Source organism: Arachis ipaensis, chromosome B06, assembly GCF_000816755.2.
Source record: "Arachis ipaensis cultivar K30076 chromosome B06, Araip1.1, whole genome shotgun sequence".
Taxonomy (NCBI): domain Eukaryota; kingdom Viridiplantae; phylum Streptophyta; class Magnoliopsida; order Fabales; family Fabaceae; genus Arachis; species Arachis ipaensis.
This window is the reverse complement of record NC_029790.2, coordinates 108,872,628-108,883,368: the sequence shown is the minus strand read 5'-3', so window position 1 is coordinate 108,883,368 and position 10,741 is coordinate 108,872,628. Positions and strand designations below refer to the sequence as shown.

The window sequence follows — 10,741 nt, the reverse complement described above, 5'->3', positions numbered from 1 at the left end:
TGATATTTTAATATTTTATTGATATTAAAATATAAATTAATTTTTTAATTATTTTTAAAGTCTTATTTTAATTATATAAAGTATTTAAAATATTTTTTGTTTTAATAAATAATAATATATACTATTTCTAAATTTATTTTAAGAATACATGTTGAATAAGATTGGTCACACTGACACGTGATGGTATTTTGGTATGTTTAAGCGTGTCTAAAAAAGAATTTTTTATTTTTTATTAAGACACGGTTGGATACAACAGACACGTGTGTCAGACGAGTGTCGTGTTCGAAATGTGTCCGACACACGGATACGTTAACTCAGCGAAGTATCTATGCTTCATAATAACTTAATAAAAAGTTATAAATATCTTCCAAACTATTATAGTTAATATAGAGAGATTTCAGAAGTGTCAAATTAGCACTCAGAGATTAAAAGAATGCTAAATTAACACTTAAAAATTAGATAAGTGCCAAATTAGCACTCCTTTAATCTCTTTATGTTGACTACAATAGTTTAAAAAATATTTATAATCTTTTATTAAAACAAAATAAAATAAGAAAAATCTAAGTCTACTAACATAAAGTTCAATTTAATAACTAAATAAACATAAATAAAAATATATAAAATTAAATTAAATATTTTAATATTTAGGAAAATAAACTAATACCAATTAAATAATATTTAAACTTTTTATATTACGAATATTTGAGGCATGTATCAATAAAAGAGTAAAGGAGTAACTAGTTAGTATAATTGGTGATCTAATTTTGTTAATATACGTTTTGTCCTTCTTTAATAAGATTTATGTCTTTGGCTAATTTAACCTTGCAAGAAAAAGCATTATATTATATATATTATGTAATAAACTTTTTAAAGTTTAAATCAAAGAAATAAAGAAATTCTTAGAATATTCTTTTAAGGTGGCCAAATTCCAACGATTTTGGAGACATCCTCAAAAGCCAAAATAGGAGGAGCTTCCTGTTCCTGTTGTCGTCGTCCAATGTTGTCAACTCGAAGGCCATTGAAAACTTTAGACTTAGAGCTGGATGATGATGATGATGCTATTGCTACTCTAGGCCTAAGCCTGAACCTGGGCTTGAGCCTAAACCTGAGCTTGAGCCTGAATGTGAGGAATAGAATTGGAAGCGCAAAAGATGATGAGAGATTCTGTTGATTGAGTTTGGTGTGTGTGGAAGTGGAAGGAAGCAGGTTGAGCTGTGTGCTCTGAGCATGAATTTCTCCATTTTTAGAAAAAATAATAAGCAATGGAAATTATTTAGTTTCGTAAGAGAGAGTAGTGAGTAGCATAATATACAAACCATGTATTGTGGGTTGGAGATGGAGAACTGAACATGAGGTTGCCACCAAAGACCTTGCTTGTGGCTCTCATAAAAGGATCACACCATGTAACCAAATTCTTGGAACATATTTATTTATACAAGTATATAAAAAATAAATTTTTATTATTATTTGAAAAATTATTATCATCTATTGCTCCCAAGTAAAATTTTTTTCTTGTCTTTAATTAAAATATTTAGATTATTATCATTTAGGCTAAGATGGGAACCCAAAAACCCTAAGTCCCTAGCGCGCAATAGCCAAAGCCATTCTTCAGTCTTTACCCTCGTCACTCAGCCTCAACCATTCTCCTTGTCCTTCTCCGTCCAGCCACCGCCTTACTACCGTCGCCGTCGCAACCTCGAAGCCAGCGTCGCAACCTCGAAGCCACTGTCAAAGAATTTTCCAAGAAACTGCTCCTTGAGCTCCACCCCTCCGATTTCGACGTCCTCTTCACTCACCCGATGTTTAGACTTGAGTCCGCACCTAACGGATGGACCGGCCTCTCATACGTCTTCGAGAATGTTCGTATCTTTGACGAGGAACAACGTGTTTCTCGTGGTGAGAATGTCCTCAATGGGTTTGCCAGAGAAGGTTGCAGGATTGGGGAGATGAGTTGTGAGGATCACGACCATTACACCACTAGTTTGCAATTCATTACTCATATTGTTGGAAGGATTCTTGAAAGGTTGATGCTGGAGTCGATGCCGATTAATACGAAAGGGTACAAAAGTTTGTTGGGATTGGTGGAGAACACTGTTGGATATATCTTTGATTTGTATTATGGTTTGTTCATGTTTAATAAGAATTTTTTGGAGGTGTTGGAGAAGCTTGATTTGACGTTTTGGGATCTCAGGAAGTAGCTCATTGCGCGGATGCATCACGTGGTCAGGAATCAGTTGATGAAGAACGGTAAAAGGTTGCAGTAGTTGGATGGAAATAACATCCATGCACTGCTCTGGCGAGCTCATAATAGATCTACATTGTTGCATTCCAGGTATTTGATATTTGGTACTTGAAAAAAATTCTCAGGTCTTTTTGCTACATTGTGTGAATATTTGCGATTGATGTTTTAGAGAGTGCTTGTGTTTGCTGACATTGAGAGCATGCAACTTAATCATTTTGAATTTGGAAGATTTTGTTCTTATGATGGGAAAAATGTTAATACATAATAATGATTAATGAGTAATGATACTAATAATGCATATCCAATGATGTTGCTCTTCTAAGTGGTTTTGCTTCAAACAATTCTAGTCCGTCTGATGAGAACACAAAGCTCAAGATTGCAATAGTTGGTTTTGGAAACTTTGGTCAGTTCCTTGCGAAAACTATAGTTAGTCAAGCTCATGAAGTTTTGGCGTATTCTAGATCAGACTACTCTAATGTGGCTAGGAGTTGGGGGTTTCATATTTCAGTGACGCAGATGATATTTTTAAGCAGCATCCAGAAGTGATCTTACTCTGCATTTTCATCCTTTCTATGGTTAAAGTTCTTAAATCATTACCTTTCCAAAGGTTGAAGAGAACTACATTATTTGCTGATGTACTATCCGTCAAATAGTTTTCTAGAAATCTCTTCCTTCAACACTTGCCTCCTGATTTTGATGTTCTCTGCACACATCCCATATTTGGACCGGAGAGTGGAAAGAATGGCTGCAAAGAACTTCCTCTTGTTTATGACAAAGTTAGAATTAGGAACGAAGAATCAAGAATATTGCGATGTTATGGGTTTTTTGACATTTTTGGCAACTTCGCACAGTTCCTTGCAGCCACATTAGTCAGGCAGGGCCACACTGTCCTCGCCCACTAACGCTCCGACCACTATGCCGCAGCTAGAAAGCTTGGCGTATCGCTCTTCCAAAACTCGACGAACTAAGCAAGGAGCATCCCGAAGTGATCCTCCTTTGCTCCTCCATAATCTAAATCGAGCGCATGCTCATCGCGCTCCCTCTCCAACGCCTCAAGTGCAACACTCTCTTTGTTAATGTCCTCTCCGTCAAAGAATTCCCCAAGAAGCTCCTTCTTGAGCTCCTCCCCTCTGATTTTGACATCCTCTGCACTAACCCGATGTTTAGACCTGAGTCTGCACTTGACGGATGGACCGGCCTCCCCTTCGTGTTCGAGAAGGTTCGTACCCTCAACGAAGAGCACAGTGTTTCTCGTCGTGAGAAGTTTTGCAATGCGTTTGCCAGAGAAGGTTACTGCATGGTGGAGATGAATTGCGAGGATCACAACCTTTACGCCACCAGTTCGAAGTTCATTACTCATACCGTTGGAAGGATTCTTCAAGGGTTGAAGCTGGAGTTGACGCCGATTAATACGAACTTCCTTCCGCTCCATCACGCAACCATCGTTTGAACTTCCTTCCCTCTACCTCTGTCGCGCAGCCGTTGTCTCGCCGGCGCCAGCTCTCTAAACTCTGTCGCAACCGCTTAAGCCGAAACACAAATTAAATGACGTCATCTAGATCAATTTTCAGAAAACCGGCCACAGGTAACCAGTCAGAACCACCGCCGAAGCAATCATGCTTTGCATTGCAACCTTCAATCCTTCAGCCCCAATTCAATCACTCTACAGATTACACTGTCTGCCGTATCCTCAACTGTCACTCTCTCCTCCCATCCACATTCTCACTACTGTACAAATCGAATCACTATTGATCTTCCTCCACCTACAAACCACTCTGAGTGCATGCCATCGACGTCGCTCAGCACTTTGACTACAAGAACTAAGGAGTTCACTATCTCCAGTGCCTCAAGATTGTAATTGTCGTCTTCGGCAACTTCAGCCAGTTCCTTGTCGCCACATTAGTCTGCCAAGGCCACACCTCCTCGCTCACTCCCGATCCGACCACTTCGTTGCAGCCAGAAAACTTGGTGTATCGTTCTTCTAAAATCGTGACGACTTATAGGAGGAGCATCCCGAAGTGATCCTCCTTTCTCCTCCATAATCTTAAAGGAGCTTGTGGATCATGATCGTTATGCCCCCGGTTTGCATTTTATTACTTATACTGTTGGAAGGATTCTCGAAGGGTTGATACTGGAGTCGACGCCGATTAATCCGAACTTCCTTTCCCTCCATTGTACAACCACCGTTCAAACTTCAAAACCACCATTTTGAAATTCGTCGCGCAGCCACTGTTCTGTCAGCGCCAGCTCCCTCAACTCTGTCGCAACCTCCTGAGCCTAAACACAAACCAAACGCCGTCGTCCAGATCAATTTTCAGTAAATCAGCCACGGCTAATGTAACAACCGCCCTTCACCCTTTTCTAGAAAATTCAATTTGAAATTTGAAAACCAGTTAGAAGATAAGCTTAGAATTTTAAATTACGGATAGGAATCTAACAACTACCCTTCTTTGGAATTTAAAATACACTAATCACACCTACCACCAGAAGTATATAAATAGGGGTACACCAATAGGTAGTAGATCACCCTTCTCAAACACTAATCCTCCCCCTTCTCTTTCTACAAAAATATTCTGTGTACACAAGAGTCAACCTCATAGTCAATAAAGAGGCATTAGAAAAAAAATAGGAAATTATATTTTGTTACTTTTATGCTTGGCATGCGTTATGCTCTATTTTGTTATTATTTACCATCTATATTGTTCTTATCCTATTATCAAGGTTGTGTGTCTTATGGCATTATTCTCTTTTTCCTTTTCTTTACACACATACATCATGTTTGTCATCAAAGTTTCTTCTATACGCAAACCCATAATTGTTTAAAGCTTTTTTTTATCAAGAGTACATGCATATTTTCTGTGTTTTGTGATGAATGTTATTCCTATACTTGTTACTGCCATCTTACAAGCCTTTTAAGCCAAAAGTACATGCCTTTCCATAAACTTACTTCGATTATTTAATATGCTTTATTCTCGTTATGTGCCTTAAAAATATGATGCTACACTGTCCAAACTTATGCCATTATATTATTATTATTTCTTTAATTAAGGAGTACATGACTATCTTGTGCCATTATCATCATTATGGTATCATTACTTTACATGTCCTTTTGTCGTTTTATCTTCTTGAATGATTCTCTTCTTATGTATGTCTAAATAACATTGTCTGTAAATTGAACTGAGGGAACGATCTTTCGGTAAGGGAAGGTGACCCCCAAACACAACATATTGATATGACCCCTTGGTAAGGGAGGGTGATTGATCGAGATGATTCTTCGGTAAGGGAAGGTGATCGCTAAAACTTTCGGGAGAAGAACCTTCGGAAAGGAAAGGAAACTCCCACCTTTTATACTAGCTTGAGCTCAATGCCTTCCATAAAAGCTATAAGTTAAGAAAAGGAAAGTTTGATTGTGTTCTTATTTTTAAAGTGTATCCAGTAAGTTATGATTATGTTGATCATCCATTCCTTTGTTGGGCTTATCTATGTTGATTATTTTATTATTTTCTTTTATATATGCATACCATGCCATATTTTTAAAATCCCGCAAGTGAGATGGGGATAGATATGGAGGTGTCCACATAGCACTCTTACTAAGATCTTTTAAGTTCTCACCCCTTCTTTTTCCCATAGTATCTCCAGAGGAGCATGACACAGTGGATAGAGATGACGCAGCGCCCCCGAAAGTGAATTCTGAGTATGATCCCTCAAAGCACGCATGGGTAATTACAAACACTACTTCTGTGCTCCAAACTATCTACTTAGGTCAAGATTTCGTAGGAGAAGACCCCCAGCTTCCTGTCTTAACTTTCCTAGATACGAACACTTCAGCACCCAAGAAATGGTCACCCGAGGTGGTCTACCTCGAATCAAATTCTAAGACAGGAGAAGAGGAGTCCAACAGTCCTAGCCAGGAGGAGGACCCAGTGGAGGAGGACCCAGAGTAGTAATTGACCTTTTGCAGAAGTCCAAAGGTGGAGTACGTGCCTTATTCTCCTACTTCAGCACCCCGTCAGATCTTAGTTCACCCACACAACGGAATCGGATCTTCATCTCACAAAAAAGTATTGGAAGAGGATTGTTGGTTCCCCGATTCATGGAAGACTGAAGGGTCCTGACATAAGATAGAATATGACATAAGGATGGGAGTTTCTTCGATGAAATTAGTTAGGATGCGTTGGATTTTTTGTCATAGCAATTTTTAGGCATTTCTTTTTTATTAGAAACCGTACCAATGGGAATTTTGTTGTTATTTTATTTGCTCGAACTTACTTGTGTGTGTTCAATTTTGTCTTTTAATTGCTTATTGATTTTATCCAAAACTTCATGCATATTTCTCTTCTTCCTTGCATAACGATTGGGTTAATTTGCTTCCTAAAAGAGTGACACCCTATCTAAAAGCCTTCAAGGATAGGATTTAAGTTAGGGTGTTATAGCTAACCATTCAGAACTACCGCCAAAATAACTATGCTCTCCATTGCAACCCTCAACCCTTCAACCGCACTTAATCACTCCCCAGATTAACTGTCCTCCATACCCTCAACTGTCACTCTCTCCTCCCATCCACAATCTTACTACCGTCTAAATTAAATGCCTATTGTTCTTCCTCCACCTACAGACCCCTCCGTGTTCATACCATCATCTACCAAGGCCACACTATCCTTGCCCACTCCCGCTCCGACCATTTCACCGCAGCCAGGAAGTTTGGCGTATCGTTCTTTCGAAACCCCGATGACCTATGCGAGGATCATCCCGAACTGATCCTCCTCTGCTCCTCCATAATCTCAACCAAGCGCGTGCTCATCACGCTCCCTCTCCAGCGCCTCAAGTGCAGTACTCTCTTTGTTGACGTCCTCTCCGCCAAAGAATTCCCCAAGAAACTCCTACTTGAGCTCTTTTCCTCTGATTTCAATGTCCTCTGCACTCACCCAATGTTTAGACCTGAGTCTGCACCTGACGGATAGACCAGCCTCCCTTTCGTCTTCAAGAAGGTTCGTATCTTCGATGAGTAGTACTGTGTTTCTTGCTGTGAGAAGTTCCTCAATGCATTTGCCAAAGAAGGTTGTAGGATGGTGGAGATGAGTTGCTAGGATCAGGACCGTTATGCCGCCAGTTTGAAGTTCAATATTAATGCCGTTGGAAGGATTCTTGAAGGGTTGATACTGGAGTCGACACCGATTAATACTAACTTCCTTCACGTCCATCACGCATTCACCGTTCGAACTTCGAAGCCATTGTCCTGAACTCCATCGCAACCTCCTGCCTCCAACACGTAGCCAATGTCCCACCAGCGTTAGCTCCCTGAACTCTGTCGCAACCTCCAGAGCCTAATCACAATCCAAACGACATCATCCAGATCAATTTTTCAGAAAATCAGCCACGACTAACCAGTCAGAACCGCCGCCGGAACAACCATGCTCTGCATTGACACCTTCAACCCTTCAACCCCATTCAATCACTCCCCAGATTACACTGTCCACCGTATCCTCAACCGTGACTCTCTCCTCTTATTCACATTCTCACTACCATCCAAATTGAATCGCTATTGCTCTTCCTCCACTTAAAAAAACTCTGCATGCGCGCCATTGAAGCCACTTAGCTCTTTGACTACAAGTCAAAGCTCGCCAAGGAATTCACTATCTCCCAGCACCTCAAGATCACAATTTTCGGCTTCGACAACTTCGGCCAGTTCTTTGCAACCACATTAGTCTGCCAGGGCCACACCGTCCTTGTCCACTCCCACTCTGACCACTCCGTCAGAGCTAGAAATCTTGGTGTATATCCAAAACCCCCATGACCTAAGCGAAGAGCATCTCGAAGTGATCCTCCTCTAGTTCTCCATAATCTAAACCGAGCGCGTGCTCATCACGCTCCCTCTCTAGTGCTTTAAGCACAACACTCTCTTCGTTGACGTCCTCTCTGTCAAAGAATTCCCCAAGAAGCTCCACCTTGAGCTCCTCTCCTCTGATTTCGATGTCCTCTGCACTCATCCGATGTTCGAACCACAGTCCGCACTTGACGGATGGACCAGCCTCCCCTTCATCTTCGAGAAGGTTTGTATCCTCTACGAGGAGCACTGTGTTTCTCGTTGTGAGAAGTTCCTCAATGCATTTTTCAGAGAAGGTTACAAGATGGTGGAGATGAGTTGCGAGGATCACGACCATTATGCCGCCGATTCGCAGTTCATTACTCATACTGTTGGCAGGATTCTTGAAGGGTTGATGTTGGAGTCGATGTTGATTATTACAAACTTCTTTCTCCTCGATCGCACAACCACCGTTCGAACTTCGAAGCCACTGTCCTGAACTCCGTTGTGTAGCCACTGTTCCGTGGTTGCAGAATTTTACAAACCACAACTTACCGACAAGTGCACCGGGTTGTACCAAGTAATAACTCACTGTGAGTGATTGTCGATCCCACAAAGATTAACGGACTAAGCAAACAGTGGTTTATTAGCTATTCTAATTAACAAGTAATTTTTTAATTAATTTCAAAAAGATTAAAATATTTTTTTAGGATTCGAGTTGTTTGATTTTTAAAAGATTAAGAATTAATATTTGGAATTAAAAAAGATAAAATATCCCTTTTAAATATTTATTTTAAAATTCTAAAATATTCATTTAAAGGTTAATTAATGTAATAATATCGATTCATACAGATACAGAAGAAAAGGTTCTCCATTGAATCAAACGCTATACCTACGAGATAGGGATAGAGAAAGGGGAAAGAAAAAATCGAAGATTTCACACATTACTTTTGATAGAAAAATTAATCTGATTTATTTTGTACCTTTCGCTCAATAAAAAAATAGGTCAGATTTTACAGGATCAAACTTGTGGGACTTAAGGAACAAAATTACTCTTTTAGAATTAATGTTGTTTAAATTATTAAAATATCATGTTTAAGATTAATTTTGGAAACACCAAAATCTCTTTTTAAGATTAATGTTATTTAATAAAAATTAAAATGTTAAAATTTAAATTTAATTTTAATGATTAAAATACACACTTTTTGGTAATTTTAAAATGATAAAAAAATAATCTAGCTCTGTTTCTTCCCTCTTATAATTAGGAGTGGAAAAGCAGGTCGGCCCGTCCTAATCCGCCCCGTTCCGCCGCCCGCCCTGCCAACTAAGATGGGTTACCCGCCTCATTTTATGGCGGATTGGCGGGTCGGCGAGCTAGCCCACTTGACTCTTTTTTTTTAAATAAAATTTATTAAAATTAACCAAAAAATAATAATTAAAAAATTAAATACAGATAAAAAATAGTCAAATTATAATATAAATTTTTTTACTAACTCTTTTTTTTATTTTAAACTTTAATAAAATTGTTCAAAATAATATTTGTCAATAGAACCATCTTTATTTTAAAAAATAAATCACATAATTTGAGCAAATATACGAAACTGTAAAATAAAATAAATAATGTTAAAAAGTAAAAGAAGAATAAAAACAAAACAAAAGTGTTTGAAAATTCTATAATTATTAATTTTATAATAGTAATCACTCTTTTATTTAATTAAAAAAAACTCTCTAGCCCGGCCTTCCCCGCCAAAACTTGCCAATTTGGCGGTGTGAATTTGGCGGATTTTTTTAATTTGGCGGGCTCTAAATCCTAATCCGACCCGCATTTTTAGCGGGTTTAGCGGGTCGGCCCGACGGGTTCAAACCATTTTGCCACCCCTACTTATAATCATTAGTAAAAAATAATTTAGTTGAATTTTAAAAGACAAAACTAAAAAAAAATTATAAATTAAAACAAAAAATAAAATAAAAAATAAGAGCAAAATAAAGAACTCTTTAATAGAAAAAGAGAAGTAACTCAAATAAAAAAAAAGTAAAAAAAATAGATATTTACCATGACCGAAAAACATAAAACATAATTAAAATCCAATACATACAATTCCAATCACACATGTTCTGAAGATGGTAGCAATCCAACAAATTACAACAAAAATTAAAATTATGGCTTTTACCTTTTACATAAAAAATAGGACAAATTATTGAAATAAAATAATTGGACTTTAAATTTATCATATTATAACTTTCTGAAATAATAGACATATTTGTAATTTTTTTATTCTATATAAATCGTTGTAGGTGTAACTGTTTCTAACTTCAACGTAATCTGCTACAGGATAGAACGAATTACTTAGAAGGTGTAGCGGTTTCTGAAAGAACGCAATCATACATAAAATGCTGTTATGTATAGCGGTTTATGAAGAAACATTGGGTAGCTTAATCCTTGGCACCCTATAGCAGTTTATGTATACGTACATTATTGCTATCCAAATCTCTCGGATAGATCAAGGTGGAATGGTTAGAAGGGTCTTAAATTAATCTGTTTTTTAAAAAAATTCTAAAATAATGTAAAATTTAACAATTAGACTTGTATCAATATTTTTTGGCAAGATTTAAGATAGTTATAATATAATTAACATTTGACCGCTGAAATAATAATATGATTATTTATCAAAAAAAAAAAATTATTAAACTAAGAA

General features: G+C 37.8%; 2 pseudogenes; both read left to right on the top strand.

The window, feature by feature from the left end:
- LOC107647236 lies at positions 1,350–3,692 on the top strand (annotated as a pseudogene).
- The window catches only part of LOC107647235, a 30,342-nt pseudogene continuing 23,388 nt past the window's right edge, over positions 3,788–10,741 (top strand).